Source organism: Nelumbo nucifera, chromosome 7 (genome assembly GCF_055504915.1).
Source record: "Nelumbo nucifera cultivar China Antique chromosome 7, China Antique-T2T, whole genome shotgun sequence".
NCBI lineage: Eukaryota > Viridiplantae > Streptophyta > Magnoliopsida > Proteales > Nelumbonaceae > Nelumbo > Nelumbo nucifera.
Genome location: NC_142655.1, coordinates 21,012,124 through 21,032,943, shown reverse-complemented (window position 1 = coordinate 21,032,943; position 20,820 = coordinate 21,012,124). Strand labels below are relative to the sequence as shown.

The window sequence follows — 20,820 nt, the reverse complement described above, 5'->3', positions numbered from 1 at the left end:
GGGAGACTATACATCCATCATTGTTGTTGTTGATAGATTTTCCAAGTATGCCACTTTCACCCCAGCACCAAAGCACCTTTCAGCTGAAGACACGGCATACATTTTCTTCAAGCATGTGGTGAAGTATTGGGGAGTCACACAGAACATTGTTAGTGATCGGGATCCCCGATTCACTAGTGCTTTCTGGACAGAGCTATTCAGGCTTCTTGGCTCGAACCTGAACTTCTCCAGCAGCAGCCATCCAGAGTCAGATGGGCAAACAGAGAGAATGAACTCCCTCCTTGAAGAGTACCTCCGCCATTTTGTATCAGCTACACAGAAGAATTGGGTTCGATTGTTGGACATTGCGCAGTTCTCCGTCAACACACAGAAGAGCTCCTCCACCGATCAAAGTCCTTTTGAAGTCATCACCGGCCAACTACCAAGATGTCCGCACAACATCGTCAACGACCATCAAGGAAGAAGCCCTCAAGCCTTCACTTTCACCAGGGAATGGAAAGAATGCCTTGACATCACTCGAGCCTCCCTAGAGAAAGCCTCTAGAAGAATGAAGAAATGGGCCGATTTTGGTAGACGACCCGAGAACTTCCAAGTAGGTGACCTGGCCTTAGTAAAACTCCATACCCATTGCCTTAGGTTCTTTCGAAGAGTTCATCCCGGGCTTGTGAGAAAATATGAGGGACCCTGTGAAATCCTAGCCAAAGTAGGAGCTTCAGCCTACAGACTCAAACTACCTCCATGGCTAAAAGTACACCCTATCTTTCATGTAAGCCAACTTAAACCCTACCATGCCGACAACCAAGACACCTCCCGAAACCAAAGTCAACGCCCACACCCATCCTACCAACCACCCAAGAACCGATCCCTTGACTCCATCCTCAACCATAGGTTGTCCCAATCCTCCCAAACATCAGAATGGGAGTACTTGGTGAAGTGGAAGGGACCTACAGAAGAAGACACCTGGGAGCTTGCAGAAGACCTCCTTCCGTTCGCAGTGAAGCTGGACGAGTACCTGAGGAAGAATCTTCGAGGACGAAGATTGAATTGAGTGGGGGAGACTGTGACGGTTCAGCCACCATTAGCGCCATCAGCACGCCATCTAAGTGTCTTGGGTTGGGTCCTTGTACTCTTTTTGTAAGGGGGGTATGCCAATGGCAATTATGTAAATAGTAGTATGAATGTATAGTATTTTGATGTATCCTTTTGTCATTCCCCCAAAAGCTTAACGTACTCTTTGAGGGGAGGTAGGTAGTCGAGTGAGCTCATAAGCGTGTAAAGGTTAAGCACGAGATCCCCTCGACACTGTACTGTGTGCTTGTGCTTACCACTGATTAATGCAATACAAGTTGCCTTTTGTCTAATTTGTGTGCACTCTTGTTTCCTTTTGTGTGTTGTTGCTTGCATTTGTAGGCTTTCTCGACCCCAATCGAGTGCCGCACGGGGCCCCGTCGATTAGCCCCGTGACACCATAGCACATTCTTGTCGTGTATTAGAAACATCTTCCGATGATAGTATTAATCCTGATAATATCATTATCGAGAAATGTTCCCAATACATACTGAGATGTGCATGTGGAATTGGGATTTATTACTCATAATAGAGTACGCCTCACAGCCATATCTCAAAATGAATAATAAATACAAGTACTCCTGATGTGCAACAAAAAACATGCTGTAATTCGCACACTACTAGGAACAGCCTGTGGGGCACCAATCTGAACTCCCCACAAAAAAAGAAAATTTTCAGTGCATTGAAAATAAGTGCATGAATATGCATGTACTAAACATTCCTGATGTGGGATCAAATTTGCTATCAATGAATTATCCCCACATTTTTGTCCATCATAATAATTATAGCTACACATTGGAAGTATCTCCTTTATTATTCATGGGAATATATTTCCAATACACGAATGGTGATGTTTTGTGTTGTGGGTAGCAGATACAGAGTGTCCTGACATGCAGCTGCAACGGCTGCCCCAAAGATACAAAACCGCAATAGGCCCTGAGGCAATGTTTTGGCTTCAGCCTTCGAACTACAATGTTTTCCAATTAGAGGAGGCTTAAAATACTTTGGGCTTTGTTTTTTCATGGCCCAAATCCCCAATCAAACTTTGCGACAACGTCGACAAACACGTAAAGACTTCACAAATAACTAAACTAATTAAAAGTATAGTTTATTCCTAAAATTATTTATTGAATAGTTAAGTTTTGTAAATTGAATAGATAAGTAAAAGATTTTGATTGATGTTGATGGTGTACATAAAATACAATTCCCTGATAATTAGTTTTATTTTAACAAAAATCTCCCCTAAACTTTTAAATATTTCAACAAAAACCTCTCTTCCATCAGTGATTCAGACAAAAAAACAATAAAATTACTAAATTATCCCTGATTAATTGTCAGAGAATAAAACATTTTAAAATGTTGAAATTGCCCCTGCTTCCCTTTCTTCTCACAATAGAAGGGAACCGTGAAATCCTTCCCCTGATCTCCCCTCACTAGTTTTTCTCGTTGATTTCATCTTCTTCTTGGGAGCCTTGATGGTCTTCTCCATTTCTCTCTGCAAGAATCATCTGCTACTGTGGCTGCTACGGTTGGGCAACAACCCGCCATTACCAACTACTTCAATCACTATGTCCCTTCCTTCCTCCTTGTAGAAATTGATCGGGCAAGGCTTTTCAGACAAATACATTGTTTGTTCTCCTTCCCTGGAGCAAGCATCTAAAAGCCAATAGATTGAGAAACAGCAAGAGTGGCTGTTCTAGAGCGATATAGTGAAAATGAAGTTGTGGGTTTTAAAGATCACAAAAACGAAAACAAAGTCATTTAAAGAATAATCACTTATAAATGAGATCATCGGGGAGAGTGCAGGAACAAGAAAATACTTGAACTCAACAAAGGGAGAGACAAAAATGAGGAACACGAAAATATATGCTCAGCAAATGAAAATAAGGGGGGAATGAAGTCATGAACCCATGTTTCGTCTTCAAAAATTGATGTGACCATGACCAGCCATGGGAAAACATGAGAAACTCCATTGAAAGTGGAAGGTATTCCTAAAAGAAGTGGATAGAGTGGAAACAGAGATGTGGGTATCATAGAGAAACATATGACAAATAAAACCATATTGAGGATTCTACCATTGGAGCCATCAGTCATGGGAAAGAAAGAGAGAAACAGAGGCAAAGAGGTCTTCAGAGTGATTAGTTGAGGAAGGAAAAAATGTTTTTCCCCATCTTTTTCTCATTGTATTTGTTTATTTTTTTCAAGGTTTTCAATTTTCAGTCGAGAGAGAAGAAGAAGAAGAAGAAATCAACGAGAAAAATTAGTGAGGGGAGATCGGGGGAATGATTTCACATTGCTCCCTTCTATTGTGAGAGGAAGGGGATGTAGGGGCAATTTTGACATTTTGAAATATTTTATTGACTCCTTAACAATTAATCAGGGGTAGTTTCATAATTTTATCGGTTTTCCGTCTAAATCACCAATGGAAGGGAGGTTTTTGTTGAAATCTTTAAAAGTTCAAGAGAAGTTTTTGTTAAAATAAAACTACAGGGGAGGTTTTTATAATTGTCAGAAATGTCAGAGGAGATTTTTGTATTTTACCCATTTTTAATTTTTAACTAATTTTATTATTTAATACATGAATTAAAAATGATTGGGGCACATCTATTAAAATGGTTTGGGCAAAATGTACTTTCCCATTAATGGTGCATCTATAATTTTAGGCAAAATTAATAGCCTAATATGATTTATTAAGGATATGGATTGAGTTTGTTATGTTATGATAGAATTTGAGATGGATTGAAATAGACTACATAGAGTCCTAAATAGAGTCTAAGAGTTTAAATTTAAATAGGTTTGGAATGTTTTAATCTATAAATATGATGTAATTAATATATTCAACCAATGCGATGTTTTATTGGCCTTCTTTGAAATCTAAAATGGTATCAAAGCCAAAATGTCTAAACCTAGAAGCTTCTTATCATGCTTCTTGTGTTTCCGGTGGGTGACCGGAATCCTAGCCACCCGTTGGGTCCGCTGTCTCTATTTATGTATTAGATTTCTCATTTAGTCACTTGTTTCTCTTCACCAGTTTAGCCACCCACCAAGTTTGCTCTCTCCGTTTACCTGTTATGTTTCCCTTTTAGTCACTCTTTTTTTTAGTTTCCTTTATTCCTAATATTGTTACTACCTTTACTCTTCTAGTTCTATTTTTAGCTTTACTTTCAGTTTCTCCCATCTTTCTATTTATTGATTTCAAGAGACAAGCTCACCCATCAGATTTCAAGCCCCTATTCCAACATAACTTTGGATCATATTAGTTCTGACACCTGCATCTAACATTACCCTCATCGATTCCTTGCTACTAGGATCTTCAATCATATCATCCTCAAAAACAGATTTACCCCTTCCCCACCTTTTTTTACCCTCTTGCTGCTTCACTGATGATTCATCCTCGTATATATCTCATCTGCCCTCTTATTAGATTTCTTGCTACACAATTTACCTTTTTTACCCCTCTATCCTCTCTCTTCTACTTGTCTCCCTCTCTATTTCAATTCATATATGGCCATTGTTGGCCCATTTCAAATAGGCTCCAAAAGCCAATTTGTTGAGGCATCTTAGTTGACTCAATAAGGTTTATTGGTGGCCTGTTTTGGCCTAACTTCAATCTGGCTCAATTTCATTGCACTACAAGCCCATAGAGGCTCTTTTCTTTTTGAAGAAGCAAAGGGTTCTTGTCATTATAATATGCGATTGTCATAACCAGTCATCCATTACTTGCCACACTATCTTCAAAGCTAGACCGCTTGTCACATTGTCATCCCTGCAAGGTTAAAGTAATGTTGTATTTATATTTGTACTTCTTCCAAACTGAGCCTAAAAAGAATAGGAGAGCAAATCATCGTAATAAACAAACAGTTGCAAAACTGAACCAGATACACAATTTATATCCAGTTCAGATTTGCATTTCTAACAAACAAAGACCAAGGAAAAAGGTGGACCGGTGCAAAGTTTGCACCTCGTTCACTTTTGCACAGAAACAATTTCAGCCCCTAGAGGCATAAATGAAGCAGTACGGTTCAGGTAGAGATAGGATCCAACTGGCCCAGTTCATATCCCCCAGAAAGCAAGAGAAAACCGTAAGCAACTTTGTCCAAACTTGCATTTTTATCTCAGTTATTTAATCAATGTACTTGGCAATTGTGTATGTGCATTGTGCTTTCTATGTAAGATTTCACCAATACTGTTAGGTCCGTTACGGGTACAAAAGTGTGTCGGATCTTGAGGGAGTGGTTGCGAGGTATGCAAAAAGCTGGGATTCCTCTAGAAGTTATGTGGACAGATATAAGGCCATATGGATATGGATATAAAGATTTCAAACATGATCCCGTCAACTTTCCCACAGACAAGTTGTGGATCAACTTCACCAGAATGGGCAGAAATATGTACTCATCTTAGATCCAGGTGACAAACAGAAGACAGCACTTGGTTGATTTTGAGCCAAGCTTCTTGTTATTGTCTTGAATATGTCAACACACAGGAAGAACCTAGGGGCTACAGCCATTGTTGTTCTCCATCTTGAATCACTTGATCAGTTTTTTTCTCTCATTTTTGTCACAGGTAATTAGTGCGAATGATCGTAAAGCGTAATGGCATTCCTGACCTGGGGATGTGTAGCCAGTGGCAGTTTACTTCCTTGATTTCCTAAATCCAGCTGCTGCTATCTTCTGGGGTGGTGAAATTGCAGCCTTCAGATAGATTATCTCCTTTGATGGCCTCTGGCTTGACATTAATGAAATCTCTAACTTCATAACTTCCCTTGCTTTCCCCTCGTTACCCTGGATGATCCCCACCCTACAAAATTAATGATGCAGAAATCAGACGGCCCATCATTAACCTCTATGGTTGTTAGAGTCAAAAGCCACAAATGAAGCCTTCATCAAGGTGACTGGAAAAGACCATTTATATTGACCAGATCGATTTTTGTTGGATCTGGAAAGTATACAGCATACTGGAGTGGTGATAATGCCGCCACTTGGGACGAACTATTATACTTAATTCAAGCAATTTTGAACTGTGGATTATTTGGAATTCCAATGGTGGGAGCTTATATCTGTGGTCTGTGGGTTATATTTCAGCAGGATACAACCGAAGAACCCTGCAGTCGTTGGATTCAGGTACAAGTATAGTGGCTAAAATCTTTACTCCATAGTTTGCTGCAAGGCCTTCTCATTGTCCTTTGTTTTAATGCAGCTTGAAGCCTTGTATCCCTTTTCTAGAGACCACTCAGCAAAGAAGGCATCGGGGCTTCGTTGCTGTCTATTTCCCTACTTCTACACATTAACGTATGAAGAAGCACACACAAGGGGAACCCCCCATTGCACGGCCATTGTTCTTTTCAATCACTGAAGACATAGTACTCATGAAATCAGCTCACAGTTTCTGATCGGTAAAGGTTCAATAGTGTAACCCGTGTTGAAGCCAGGGGCGGTTTCAGTTGATGCATATTTCCCAGCAGGAGACTGGTTTGGACCTCTTTGATTCTTCACAGTCGGTGAGTGTTGTAAAACTGGTTTTGAGCTCTTGGTGGCAGTTGACAGCAGTGGAAATGCGACGGGAGAAGTTTCTTTGGACGATGGAGAGGTGGAGATGGGAGGGGTGGGAGGAACATGGAGCTTTGTGAGATTTGCAAGCGAGGTCTTCAAGAATAAGATGAGAATCAGATCAGTGGTTCAGAATGGGGGATATGCGGTCAGTCAGTAGTGGATCATTCAAAAGATAAGTTTTGTAAGGTCTAACAAGTGAGAAGGATCAAGAAATATAGCTTGGCCATGAAGAGGATAAACTTTATTGGGAACTCAGGGATGATGGTGAACTTCAATGGGAAGGGGCGCAACAGATATCAGAGGCCTGTCAATACTAATTGGAGAGGAATTTGAATTGAAGTTGCAGTTCAGCCAGTAATAAGAATAACGTTTACAAGAACAGAATTCCCTTTATCTATATATATAAAAATGGTTTAAATAAGTAGCCGATGTTCATCAAGCTTTTATAATTAAAATTTGCTCAGCCAAACATTCTGAGACAATTCGGCTTCAGTGGTTCCAGAACCTCTCTCATCATGAAATGGAGTTGGAGGGAGTCATTCATGGAGATAGACTTTCCAGAATGGTTTTAAATATGATTTAATGGGTCCTTTGTACAAAGCCAAGATGCTAAATGTGATGTAAAAAGCAAATAATTGAGGAAAGCAGAATAACTTTTCCCCTGCTCTCTTGTAAAACGCAAGTCAATAATTCTTCCCTTCTTCTTTGATGAGAGAGGAAAAGAATAGAATATATTTAAATAATGAAAAGGCCAAATACTGAAGTTGTAAGTTTCTGAGAAGTTTTGTTTTTCAAATTCTCATCTATCAAATGAGTTCCTTTATTGAAAAAAGGCATCTAGAAAAATCTATGTAGAAAATTTATTTTTGAGGTCATATTTGTTAGATCCAGGGTGATTAAAACCTTCTAACATCCAACTTAACCATGAAAATAAACATTCAAGAAAAAATCTATTGAACTAGATCATGGGAAAGAATAAGAAAGTTTTAAATTATTTTAAGGATTAGACAACCTTCCACATCCTCCAGTTCTTGATGTTGGCTGCTAAGTGCAGAATAATGACAAAAGATAACCATTAAACAATGTCATCTACCCCAAGTATGTCCAACTTACAAGTAACCAAATGGAAAGGTGATTGGAATGATTGTTGCTGTCATGAGTAATAGTTCTGTGGAGACGGAGGAAACTGATCAACAACCTCATCTATTTTTTGAAAGAAACATCAAAGAGAATCTCGAATGATGATAACTTTAAAGCATAAAGGGATTTGGATTCTTCTAGAGGTGAGCATCTAAACAAGGAAAGTAATTTGGAAATAAACAATCATGGCACTGTCCAGTATTCTATCCAAAGAGTTGTGCCATAGCCCATAGGGAGATTGTTAACTGCTTGAAGTTAAAAGATTCACTTGGAGACTCCTCATGATGTGTCCGGCTAAAAACCACTCCCAATAGGGCCTTCGGAATAAGTTAATAATGTGCTCTGCACATGGTCTGAGATTTACATCTTCAGATAAAAGGCTGTGAGAAAAGTAGGTAGGGTAACATTTTACTCTTTTGAGTTTTAATCATGTAAAGAAGCATCATTATTGCACTAGATATAAGAAGGAAACAAAGAGAAAAAACATCTTGCCCAGAGTGTATGATATAATGAAATAGAGTCTTAATATAGCACTTTCTTGGTTAGGCTCTCAGAAATTTTTTAGAACTAGTACATTGACCATTACATCCATGATGGAAGAACTTACAGACAAATATTAGCTGTAAAATTTAACATACAAGTATCAAGGCGATTGTAGGACCCATCAAGATCTATTTTCAGATACTCCAGAGAAGGATGAAAGTAGTTAGTTCCTAGAGGACATAACTAGCAATTATGCCTGGGATGAAGAAAAAGAATCACCTGCAACCAATTTGATGCAAATCCTAGAAAACAAGCAAACATTAGTTGTGTAAATAGATGATGGATTTTTTTTCTCCTACTAAAATTTGGTCTTTATGTCCCCCAAGGACAACAGGTACTATTTAGACCTTGCAAGAGCCTATCACTATTTTCACAAGCCAGTTAGAGAAATCCAAAATGAAGTTCTGTATGATGACAAAATCACCTTAAGTTACAGATTGGATTTTGCATAAGCCCATGACTAATTGAAGAACATCTTTCATGTTTCATGAGCAGCTTACCAAGTAAATGTTAGAGATGTTGCACTATAAGGACAATTTAAAAAGCTGGTATACTACTTCAATATGTTGACCCTTATATTTTCCATACCATTACAAAGTCCAGAGGTCTGGCTACACTCATGGAAATGGGTATAGAAACCCATCTTCCAGCGTCTTAGATCTAGTCAATAGCTATCAGGTGCAATGTTGCCCTATGAACACACTTAAGTCTTCTCTGATAACAGGAAGACATATGAAAAGAAAGGAGGTGACCTCTTTTAACAATAGATATCAATACATAGGAAAACACAGGAAATATATAAAGAAACTACATAGAAAGAACAGTAGCAGAAAAACATATTTGGGAACAGAGTTAGGATCCATTTATAGTCATTGAGTACTTTAGACAATATAATGTACAAGGACAGACCATGATATATGTACTATCTCCTAATCTGATGATGGGAAAGCTCAGAACTTCCTGATATTTCATAGTGACTGATTGAGACGAGATCGAAATGTAAAGACAGTAGCATTGAAGCATTTACCTTTTTTTTTTTTGGATAAGTGACATTTGAAGCATTTACCAATTTAATGATAGGAAAAAGAAACCAATGAAATAACCCATATCTTATAGGAGAACATGATAAGCTTAATGTTATACCATACTGTTAGAAAACATTAAAAGAAAACAAAAGAACATTCATACAAAGAATAACAGAATATAGAAAAGGAACAAAATTATCCAAAGAGGCATGGATAGTTGCAAAAAATAAATAAAAATGTAAAAAGTTGATACTTGTGAATTAAACATGCATCTTAACCGAGCATATAACAGAAAAAGAACAAAATAAAGGTGAAGTGATGGTATCTGTCGCTAATGTTCAGAAAAAGAAATAATTTAGGTATGTTGCTAATGGTGCCTTTTTGCTCACCAACAATGTAAGGTTATTATGCACTGGATGGGTCCTTTACTTTTTTGCATATATATGATTAATAGATATTCCATTTACCCTTGAAAAGGGGGGGAAGTTGCAAACTTTCCAAATTGCCACTACATAACTATAATGTAATGGAGTTTCCCCTACTACATACCTTTTTTTAAAGGTTAAATGGAGTCTCCTCTATTATTTGCAATAAGACAAATTATCCAATTTATAGTTTCAATTTACTGCAAATTCTTCCACCACTGCAGGGAGTAGACAAGTAGCATATACAGATTTGAAATTTTTAAAAATGGTATACAACTTTAACAAACCTCCCAATTTTACATAAGAGTACAAGAGATACCAGAGGTAGAATATGCATCCACCAATGCATTAAATTTTTTTTTGAGAAAAAACAAGGCATTAAATTGTAGTAGGAGTACTTTATAAATAAAGGAAGCAAACTTTCTATTTCACCAAAGTTGAATATGAAAGAGAAAGAAAACAATAAAGAAATGCTCTTCTTCCATTTTGTTCCCATTCAAGATAAACAAATCTTGACCATTCACAACTTTCTAACAGTTACTAACAGTTTTATAGTTCCCTACAACACCTCTATGGAGTTACTAACAGTTTTATAATTCCCTACTTATCTTATTTGGATCCAAGCCTCTTCTGTATGGTGATTGTTGAGACACAAATAAAGGGAATACAAGTGTACAAGAAAAGGCCACGCCAGGTAACTAGTGGACTGGACAAGTGGAGAGGGGCTTATCGATTTGGGAATACAATCTCTCTCCCTCTCTCTCTCTCTCTCTCTCTCTCTCTCTCTCTCCCCCTGAGTTAGGCAGTCCTAACAAGTTGGTATCAGAGCCAAGATGCCAAGCACAAGGTCATCCGCGATGGAGAACAGAGTCGACAACATGGAAGGAGAAATGCAAAGAATATCGGCTAACGTCAAAGAAATCAAAGAAAGCTTTGCATCCTTGCTTGAACAATTGGCACAGGCACCACCTGCGCCGAATCAGGAAGAGCGCAGTGACACCAGTCATCGAAGCCGATCAAGAACAACAAGAATCGAGTTTCCCATCTTTGCAGGGGGAGATCCCACATCCTGGCTTCTGCGAACAGAAAGATACTTCGATTACCATGACACACAAGGACCTGATCGTGTTCCATTAGCTTCTGCACACCTGGAAGGAGAGGCGATCGTCTAGTACCAGTGGTACCGGTGACGGCACCCAAGAGCCACATGGGCAGACTTCACCGATGCCTTAACCATGCGATTTGTAGTCTCGGCTTTTGAGAACTATGATGAAAGCCTCGCTAAGCTACGACAGACCGGCTCCGTCCAAGATTATCAGATGGCGTTCGAAAGATTAGCTGTGTGCGTGCAAGGTTGGCCAGAAAACGCGCTTGTCGGCAGTTTTGTTGGTGGACTCAGGGAAGAATTGCGGTTGGAGGTAAAAGCCATGCAGCCCACCACTGTTCTTGAAGCAGCAGCATTAGCTCGACTACATGAAGACAAACTGAATCGGGCAAGAAGGATTAATCGACCTCTGGGAGCTGCGATCAGACCAGGTATACTGAACCCAAAATCAGGTATCTTGGGTAAACCGGAGCCCAGATCAGGGGTAGGAATCACAGGCAAGGATGCCAACGCTGGTTCAGGCCCCGGCTCAACCAAGAGGTTAACTTGGGCTGAGATGCAAGCCTGACGGGAAAAGGGCCTTTGTTATGCATGTGGAGACAAATTTGGGCCGGGCCATCGCTGTAAGATCCCGCAAGTTTTCTTCCTTCAACCTGAAACCGAATATGTCGAGCAATCAACAGACATTGAAGAGCCAATGGACAACCAAGAATGGGGGCAATGGACAAAGGAATACCCGGAAGTATCCCTGCAAGCCTTGACCGGTATTGCTTCTTCTCAAACTATGAGAGTAACCGGACTGGTACAAGGGCGCCATGTGTCGGTTCTGATAGACAGTGGCAGCACCCTCAATTTCATTACCCAAACATTGGTCAAACAACTAGGGATTCCGGTCCAACCATGTACAGCCTTCCGGGTGCAGTAGCTAATGGGAGCAACCTGGTGTGCGACAGTATGTGCACAAAATTAAAGATGAAGATACAAGGACATGAGTTTGAGGTAGATCTACACCCCCTGGAAATTAGTGGAGCAGATGTAGTTCTCGGAGTCCAATGGTTAAGGCAACTAGGGCCGGTGATATGTGATTGGGCCCGTCTCACCATGGATTTTCAAGTGGGCAGCTCACAGGTGCATATTCAAGGGCAACTGTCCAAGGGTCCAGGACCTATTAGTCTCACCTCCCTAAGGAAACAGGCAGTAGACCCAGCCCACATCGTTTTAATGCAGATAGACTCCTACGGGAACGGCCCCATTCCAGCCCAAGGAAGCAGATCCAAAGAAGGTTGCACACAACTACAGCAGCTACTTCAGAAGTTCTCAATGATCTTCCAAGAACCTAAGGAACTACCACCGAAACGTGCCCATGATCATTGCATTCCATTGCTGCCCAGAACTGCACCCACAAATGTAAGGCCCTATCGTTACCCCTATTTTCAGAAACTAGAGATTGAGAGGCAAGTGCAAGATATGCTTGATAGAAAAATTATACAACCCAACCAAAGCCCATTCTCCTCGCCAGTATTACTTGTGAAAAAGAAGGATGGGACATGGCAGTTTTGTATAGACTATAGGGCTCTGAACAACATTACTGTGAATGATCGATTTCCCATACCGGTAATCGATGAACTACTAGATGAACTCGGCAGAGCCACCATATTCTCTAAACTAGACCTGAGATCAGGATATCATCAAATTCGGGTCCATGAGGGAGACATCCACAAGACTGCCTTTCGTGCACACAAAGGGCATTATGAATTTCTGGTTATGCCGTTTGGGTTGACCAATGTGCCAACTACATTCCAAGCCCTTATGAATGACATATTTCGACCCCATTTGCGCTAAATGGGACGAACACCTAGTACATCTACAAATCACCTTGGAACTGCTAAGGACTCATAAACTCCTTGCAAATGAGTCAAAATGCGCATTTGGACAGACACAAGTACACTATTTAGGGCACGTGGTCGAAAACAGCATTGTAGCAGCAGACCCGGAAAAGATCTCAAGCATGATAAATTGGCCCCGACCTCAAAATGTTAAGGATTTATGAGGCTTCTTGGGTTTAACAGGGTACTACCGGCGATTCATTAGAGGGTATGGACTGATTGTTGCCCCCTTGACAAGTTTACTTAAGAAGAATGGGTTCTGCTGGACTAGGGAGGCCCAACAGGCCTTCGAGACACTCAAAACAACTGTCTCATCCCCACCGATGCTCGCACTTCCAAACTTCTCAAAGGACTTCATCATTGAATGTGATGCGTCAAGCCAAGGAGTTGGTGCAGTCCTCATGCAAGAAGAAAGGCCACTAGCGTTTTTCAGCAAAGCAATGACAGCACAGAAATGGGCCAAATCAGTATACGAACGCGAACTGATAGCAATTGTTCTCGCAGTTCAGAGATGGTGGCCCTACCTTCTAGGAAGGAGGTTCATCATACGAACTAACCACCAGAGCCTGAAATTTCTGTTGGAGCAGTCCGTACTTTCCCCGGAACAGTAGCGATGGATAGCCAAATTACTTGGCTACGATTATGTCATTAAATACAAGGCAGGGCACACAAATAAGGTGGTGGATGCACTGTCACGCCAACCACAACTATTTCCATTACTTCTCACGGGCCCAACATGTTCCATCATGGTTTAGCTAAGGGAAGAAGTTGAAAGGCACCCACAACTGAGCAAGCTGCGTTCACAGGTCCAAGAGGACCCTACTAGCCACCCAGGGTACACAGTGGAGAATAACTTGCTGCTGTATAAACGCCGAATGGTGATACCACGGGATTCAGCCCATATTCAGCAACTTCTGGAAGTGTTCCACTCATCCCCAACAGGACACTCAGGGATCCTGCGCACTTACAACAGGCTAGCCACCCAATTCCACTGGAAAGGCATGTTCGGTCCAAAAATTCATAGCCGAATGCGTCATTTTCCAGAAAAATAAGGCGGATACCCAGTCTCCAGTAGGACTGCTACAACCACTCCCAATTCCTAAACAAGTGTGGGCAGATATATCCATGGACTTTATAACGGGGCTCCCCCTTTCCTATGGCAAGTCCATCATTCTCATAATGGTTGATAGATTCACCAAATACTGCCATTTTCTCCCTCTGTCCCACCCCTTTACAGCCTCCATGGTGGCTAAGATTTTTACTAAGGAGGTGGCACGACTACATGGTACCCCTAACTCTATTGTCTCAGACCGCGACCCTATTTTTGTGAGTCGTTTCTGGGCAGAACTTTTTCGACTACAGGGAGTGAAACTCTTCAAATCTACCAGCTACCACCCTCAAACAGATGGGCAGACTGAGGTGGTCAACCGGAGTTTGGAAACCTATCTAAGGTGCTATGCAGGGGATAGGTCACGTCAGTGGCTCAAGTGGCTTCATTGGGCAGAATGGTGGTACAATACAATGTATCATAGTGCAACAGAAATGACTCCCTTCCGGGCTCTATATGGACGGGACCCACCTCCCCTACTCCCATATGAGAAAGGGTCTACAGCAGTAGTAGCAGTAGAAGACCAACTCCTCCAACGAGATAGGGTGTTACAAGATCTCAAATCCCACCTCCATCAAGCCCAACAATAGATGGTAGACTCCTACAACAAAAGGCATAGGCTTGTCCAGCACCAGATTTGGGAGCAAGTCTTCCTTAAATTACAACCATACAAGCAAGTTTCAGTAGCAAGCCACCGGTGGAACAAACTGAGCCCTAGGTACTTCGGCCCATTTCGGATTGTGGAACGCATTGGGTCGGTGGCATACAGGCTTGACCTCCCAGCAACATCAAAATTACACCCTATATTCCATGTATCTCTATTGAAGAAATGGCCAAAAACAGGAGCAATAACAACAACCACCCTCCCATCATTCTCGAAAGATGGCCAAGTTCAAACTGAGCCCACTCAGATAACAGATTTCAGGTGGATACGCAAAGGGAATCACATTGAACCAGAGGCATTGGTGGTATGGTCAGGTCTCCCAATTGAGGATGCAACTTGGGAACCTTACTTGGATTTACAGAATAGATTCCCACATCTTGACCTTGAGGGCAAGGTCGCTTTCAAGGGAGGAGGGACTGTTGAGACACAAATAAAGGGAATACAAGTGTACAAGAAAAGGCCACGTCAGCCTTTAAAGAATGTAACTAACAGCCAACCACTAGAACAAACTAAATAACAAACTAGACAAGTGGAGAGGCTGGTATAACAGAATTGTAACAGCAATATATAAATAAGGAAAGGAAGTTAGGAGGGGATTATCGATTTGGGAATACAATCTCTCTTTCTTTCTCTCTCTCTCTCTCTCATTCAGGAGGCAGGCTCCCTCGAAAGAGTCCCTGAGTTAGGCAGTCCCTAACAGTGATATAGTAAGAAGTAACCATTAGTTGTGCAGCGATTCTTTTGAAGACCATAAGAAACAGAAAAGCAATGCTTTCAAGAAAAAGAAAATCACAGAGAGAGGACAAAACAATAAATCCATGCAAAATGAGAAGCATCAAAAGATTTGAGAACTTCCACCCAGAAAGAAATCCACAACCATAAACAGCATATGGCACAGTCAGAAGTAAGAGCTTCTTTCCTCATATAAACTCTAATGATCTTTCTATTAATGACAACTGAGAAATAGAGAAAAGAAAAATCCATGTTATTAAATGGTATACTCTGATTATCTGATATTCATTCAGGAGATCAAATAAAGGGTATTAGAACCATAAAGTTATAAATGTAAGTTCTGAAATAGAGAACACCGTACATAACTGCTTCTCCAATTTCACGAAGCATCTAGCATTCTCCAGTAGAATATTAAGAGCCAAACTAAACATAGCAATGAGCATTAGCAACTCATCACTGCACAATTGCACACAAAAGCACCTGATCGCTCCCTGACAGAAAGCACCTTCCACTCTGTTTCTCCATTGTTGCCATCCTCAGGACACCAATAGTGGAGCACAACATATCCACACCCTAGTTGTCCACCTACCACCAATAACTTGTCACCACATCCCCTGAATGCTAAACCCCAGCCATTATTAGAATCAGCCCTGAGAGGCAACCTTCCCACAACACTCCATGTATTATTTGTCTTGTTATATTTCTTGACCTCATTTGTTGTTTGATCAGCAGCATAGAGTTGATTATTGACAACAGCAACCAGAGGAGGACACTGCAAAGGTCTTTTGGGACAAGGGTACATGTCATTTATCCTCCTCCATGTCCTTGTCTCAATATTATACTCTTCACCACAAGTCAAGGACTCAGAGCCCGATACTCCCCCAATGACATAGAACTTTCCATCCATAAAGAAACCTGAACACATTTTGCGTGGCAAATTCATATCAGGCAAGTTTTTCCAAACACCCAGCTCAGAATTATAAAGCTCAGCAGACTTCAAACCATTTCCATCCTTATCACTTCCCCCTGCAACAATAGCAATTTCTCCATGGCTGCTGGAACCAAACAAACAGCGAGATAAGTTCATCAGGGGGCATCTAGACCATTTATGTGTGATCAAGCTATACTTCCAAATTGCAAATCCTGTTAACTCCCGACCAAAGACAAGTAGCTGAGTTCCCACAGCAAGAGACTCCTTATCTGCACAACTAAAGCAAAAGTCACATGGCAATTCAGGTAACCTCATCCATTTGCGTCGTACAGGATCAAAAGCTTCCCATGGCATGCTAATGCATGCCAAATATATCCAATGCTCTATTACACCCAAATGTCTCCTCAGTTTGTATAGATATCCACTAGAAATCAAAGACTTAAATTTTCTATTTACACATGCAAGTGATGGGTAATCTGCCCAGCTGGTCCAGGCAAGAATATCTAGTGTCATATCATCATTAAGGCCAGGTAGGAAACTGTCATCAGAAGCTCGACCATTTTTATCTCCTCCTGAGTGTTCTGTAACTGTGTGTTTCATTTTCTTTAACTTTATAGGATCCAATCTAGGCACGTCAGTTCCCTTGTCAAGTATGTCATCACTGGTCAGGTTTTTGTTTCTAGCCAGTACCATGCAAGCTAGTAAATAGCAATTTATCTGGGAAGATTCATAGTCACAATTGAAAAAAGTATGGAGCTGTGGAATAACACATCCTTGTGCGCCAACCATGGCTGGTAAATCTGGAATATCCTTATTTCTCTTCAGTTTGTCCTTATTTCTCTTCAGTTCATCAAAGAAATACCTAAAAACCATCTGATAGTATAAGATATCAAACACTGGACAAATAAATGGAAGAAGACAAAGAAAGAAAACAAAGTTAAAAAGAACTAGAAATTCGGTAACAGAAGCAACAAATTGTACAGGAAACAACTACTAATTTATGGGTTCGTTAAGCCACATATTTATTTCTACAAACATCCAATGAATCCAGCAGTATCCAATAATAGAAAAAAATAAAATATGTTTAAATTGTTCAGCCTATTCAGATTTAACTTTTCACATCTTAATTTGACGTCTGTCACAAAAGCAAACAAGGCGAACAAAGGAAATGCCAAGCATTTATTACATCGAATATCAACTAAATCCATCAGTGGCAATAACAGAAACAGATAAAACAGGTCAATACTGCTCAATCTTAATTGGATCAAAACCTTCGGCATTTTCATTCAAAATTATGTCGTGACACAAAACAGCATCAACAAAAGATCAACTGCCAAGGTAAAAGGGATCTTAATTCATTGGATAAAACAAGTGTGGAGTTCTAAATTAGACCACCATAAATAAAAGACAAATCCATAATCCAATAAGCCAAAAATATTGTCTACAACACTAATCCCCTGTTATATTGGGTAAGATGAGCTTCAACCCATAATCGTGATGGTTTGGCACAGTAAACTGACGTCATGAGCTATGAACTCAAGGCAAGATGCAAGAATTACATCAACTAAAAGCCTATGTTTTCTCGAAACACTGCTTGAACCATATAGCAAAGTAAGAATTTTAGGAGACGTAGACTATCAAGAAGGCTGAATGATTCTGATTAACAATTACAACCGTGTTGGGGGGGAAGGTGATAATAGAACCGAAAAAGAAATAAAATTAACTACTTACAGAAAAGTAAAACATCATCACGTCATGATGCTTGCATGCTGAAGCCTTTTCACCATTGCAGCAGAAATCGGTATTCAATCATAAGTAATGGAAACCAAACATCGAATTGAAAGAGAGGAAGTATCTAGTTGTATTATGCATTAAAAAATTTCAATTTTTTATCAAAACCAGTAGGTGCATTTTCCATGCAGAGTTCTATAAGTAAGAGCAAGTAAGGTTATACCTGAAGAAATCGAATCAAGCGGATAAAAATTAAATGTCAGATTTATCAGCTGGAGAATCTCATAAGCAGGACATTGTCATGCTTCCTTGACTCAGAATCCAGAAGCCTAGCTTTCGCCTTTAGACTACAGAGATGTTAATCTCTCCGTAAAATAAAAAAAGAGCTTCACTTCACTGTCGCATTCCGCTGAACCAAAGAAGATTATCCAAATAGGTCTTCACAGTCGAAGATGGCATTCTGAACGAATCTTCACCTTTTCTGGTGGGAATCTCTCCGTCGTCAGGCCAAAATTCTCTGACAACCCGCCAGAAACCACAGATTCAGGCTGCCGGACAACTGAAGTATCGGTTAAAACCGATAAACAAACAAAACCAAAACCAAATGAGAATTCTTTTCAGACGAATCAGTCTATTAACTGCCAAAAAATAAAACAAATCAAATAAACTCAAATCAGAACTCTGCAACCACAAACAACTTCCGCCAATTAAGTCATCAAGAAATCACAAGATCACCACCGGCAGAAAAACCAAGCAAATAAAAAAGTATTGTCTTTCTCGTCATAACCTTCACCTTGGATACCGATCGCGAGAAACAATTAAAAAGCCAAGCGATCAAGAACTCAACTCAACAGTCGACGGAATCTCACCGAGTTCCACTGGAAATCGGCAGAGAAACCATCCCTCAAGGCATTGTCATCGCAAAAAACCGATCAGAAATCAAATTCTCCGACCAGATTTACTCAGGCAGAAACATTCTTAAGCTCAAATCAGAGAGAGAGAGAGAGCAAGAGAGAGGGAGAGTGAGAGAACTTCCACTTCTCTTCCACATTTCTCATTCTCTCGAAATTCTCTCTCTCTCTCTCTTCTTCATTTCTCTCTCCCTTTTCTAGCCAACGTTGGAATATTTCGTTCTATTCGTCGAATCCAAAACACACACCCAATTCCTACACTCTCACTCCTCCACTGTTGGATTAAAATCTATTTTGTCAAAGATATGAAGTCCTCCAATCAAACGGCTAACAGCTAGAGTTTACAGTCTGTCCATATGTTACCACAAATAGAGGATTCTAATCCAACTGTTAATACAGTAGTCTACATCTTTGTCTGTAGACCACTTGAGTCCGGTCCACGGTGTTACGGCGCGGTCAATAAGTAAAACGGATAAAATAACTTTTCCTTTCGTCCGAAAGAGGAAAATAAACGGTCTCCGTTTTACGCGCTCTCTCTCCAATCCCTCTCTCTCTCTCTAAAACCTCTATGGTTTTGTTTTCTCTCTCCTGGCCGTAACGCAGTTTCTCTCTGTCGCTCCGGATAAGAAGCTCGCTAGTCGCTACGCTAGTCCTTTATTCAACGGGGAAATGATAAGCTATACCTCTGGAATGCGTAATGGCTATAATTCCTGCCGTCGGATCTCTGAGCATGATCCAACGGATGGGGGAAAACAAGAGGAGATTTAGTAAAGGGACTCCGACTTTTCTTTGAATTACAGAAACGCCACTGAGGATTTGTCTCGTAGTTATTCAATGTTTGTGGATCTGAGGTCGGAAGTGACGTCACCGGAGCAAACGGACACTGCCGACGCCGCCAGAAGTTGCCGTCCGTGTTTTTAAAGCAACGGTTGGTCTCAAGCTTCGGAGTGTTCGATTTTTCAGCGACGTGGTCAGTGCAGAGGTTTTCTTTCAGCTTTTGGCCTTTTGCGAGACGCTTGTACGATTTGGTGAATGGTGAGAGATGAAGGCTTTCGTTCGGTATTGACAAATTACAGTTTTTTTTTGCAAATTTTACGGTAGAGATTGTTACCAGTAACAGGTGAATGAGTTTACCCTTAACCTGCGTTTGGAAACGATGCAAATTGTGGATGCCAACATGTAGAGTGTAACTAAAGTCGGGGTAGTTTTGCACTGATAAATTTATTTTCTTAATGTTGCGTTTGGAAGTGATGCAAATAAGTGTAAATGTAAATATGTAGAATATAAAACGGTTCATATAAATTGTAAAATTGGGTTAGTTTTGCATTGATAAATTTATATTCTTACCAAAAAGACTTTTAGCTGTAATGGATTACAACATGAATTCCAATAAAGCATATACATTTGTTTATCAAAAGCCCACTTTAATGCAAATTTAATTCTTTTTTTTCATTGATGTACTTTTACATTTTATTATCAATGCAAATATGCATTGGTCTATCATTTGTCAATGCATAAATGTATTACATTGCCAAACACAGGTAAAAGTGAACCAGAGTGCAAATTTACCCTGAACCGGGATTTACACTTTATTTGCACCATTTGCCTTAGGCTCAGTTTGGAAGGAGTACAAATACAAATATATAGAGTGCAAAATCTTATATTTTGTATGCATAAATACTATAAATATTTGTATTTGTACTCTTTTCAAATTGAGCCTTTAGGGACATTCTAAAAAACAATTTATCTTTTTTTTTGGAAGGGTGTTGGCAGAGTACCAACAAACCCACTTCATCGATTTAAATGCTCAACAATACAATCATTTTGTAATACAATTAATATCTAAATAAGAAGGTGGCAAAAACCATGTAATAGGGTGTGAAATAGCCACAGCATGAGCAACTTTATTATGTGACCTATAGACTCAATTGATTGAGCATTGAGGGATTCTAGCCAAAATTTATCTACAATCTGCAATCAAATGTTTGATGCACCAAGGAGG

At 40.2% G+C, this 20,820-nt stretch overlaps 2 pseudogenes across 8 annotated transcripts; one reads left to right on the top strand and one right to left on the bottom strand.

The window, feature by feature from the left end:
* Window positions 1-2,278: 2,278 nt before the first annotated feature.
* Window positions 2,279-19,000, bottom strand: LOC104593613 (F-box/kelch-repeat protein At5g60570 pseudogene; annotated as a pseudogene). 7 transcript variants are annotated; one of them, XR_016078565.1, is made up of 3 exons: window positions 18,701-18,997; window positions 18,131-18,466; window positions 2,279-2,724 (listed from the first exon to the last, which is right to left on the bottom strand). The product of XR_016078565.1 is annotated as an F-box/kelch-repeat protein At5g60570 pseudogene, transcript variant X5 (transcript). The 7 variants fall into 7 exon arrangements; XR_016078566.1 differs by lacking the exon at window positions 2,279-2,724 and adding an exon at window positions 8,275-8,542; XR_016078564.1 differs by lacking the exon at window positions 2,279-2,724 and adding an exon at window positions 15,429-17,038 and having other exon boundaries at window positions 18,701-19,000.
* LOC109114439 (alpha-glucosidase-like) lies at window positions 2,731-10,002 on the top strand (annotated as a pseudogene). The gene is made up of 2 exons (XR_016078568.1): window positions 2,731-6,188; window positions 6,265-10,002. The product of XR_016078568.1 is annotated as an alpha-glucosidase-like (transcript).
* Window positions 19,001-20,820: the final 1,820 nt, after the last annotated feature.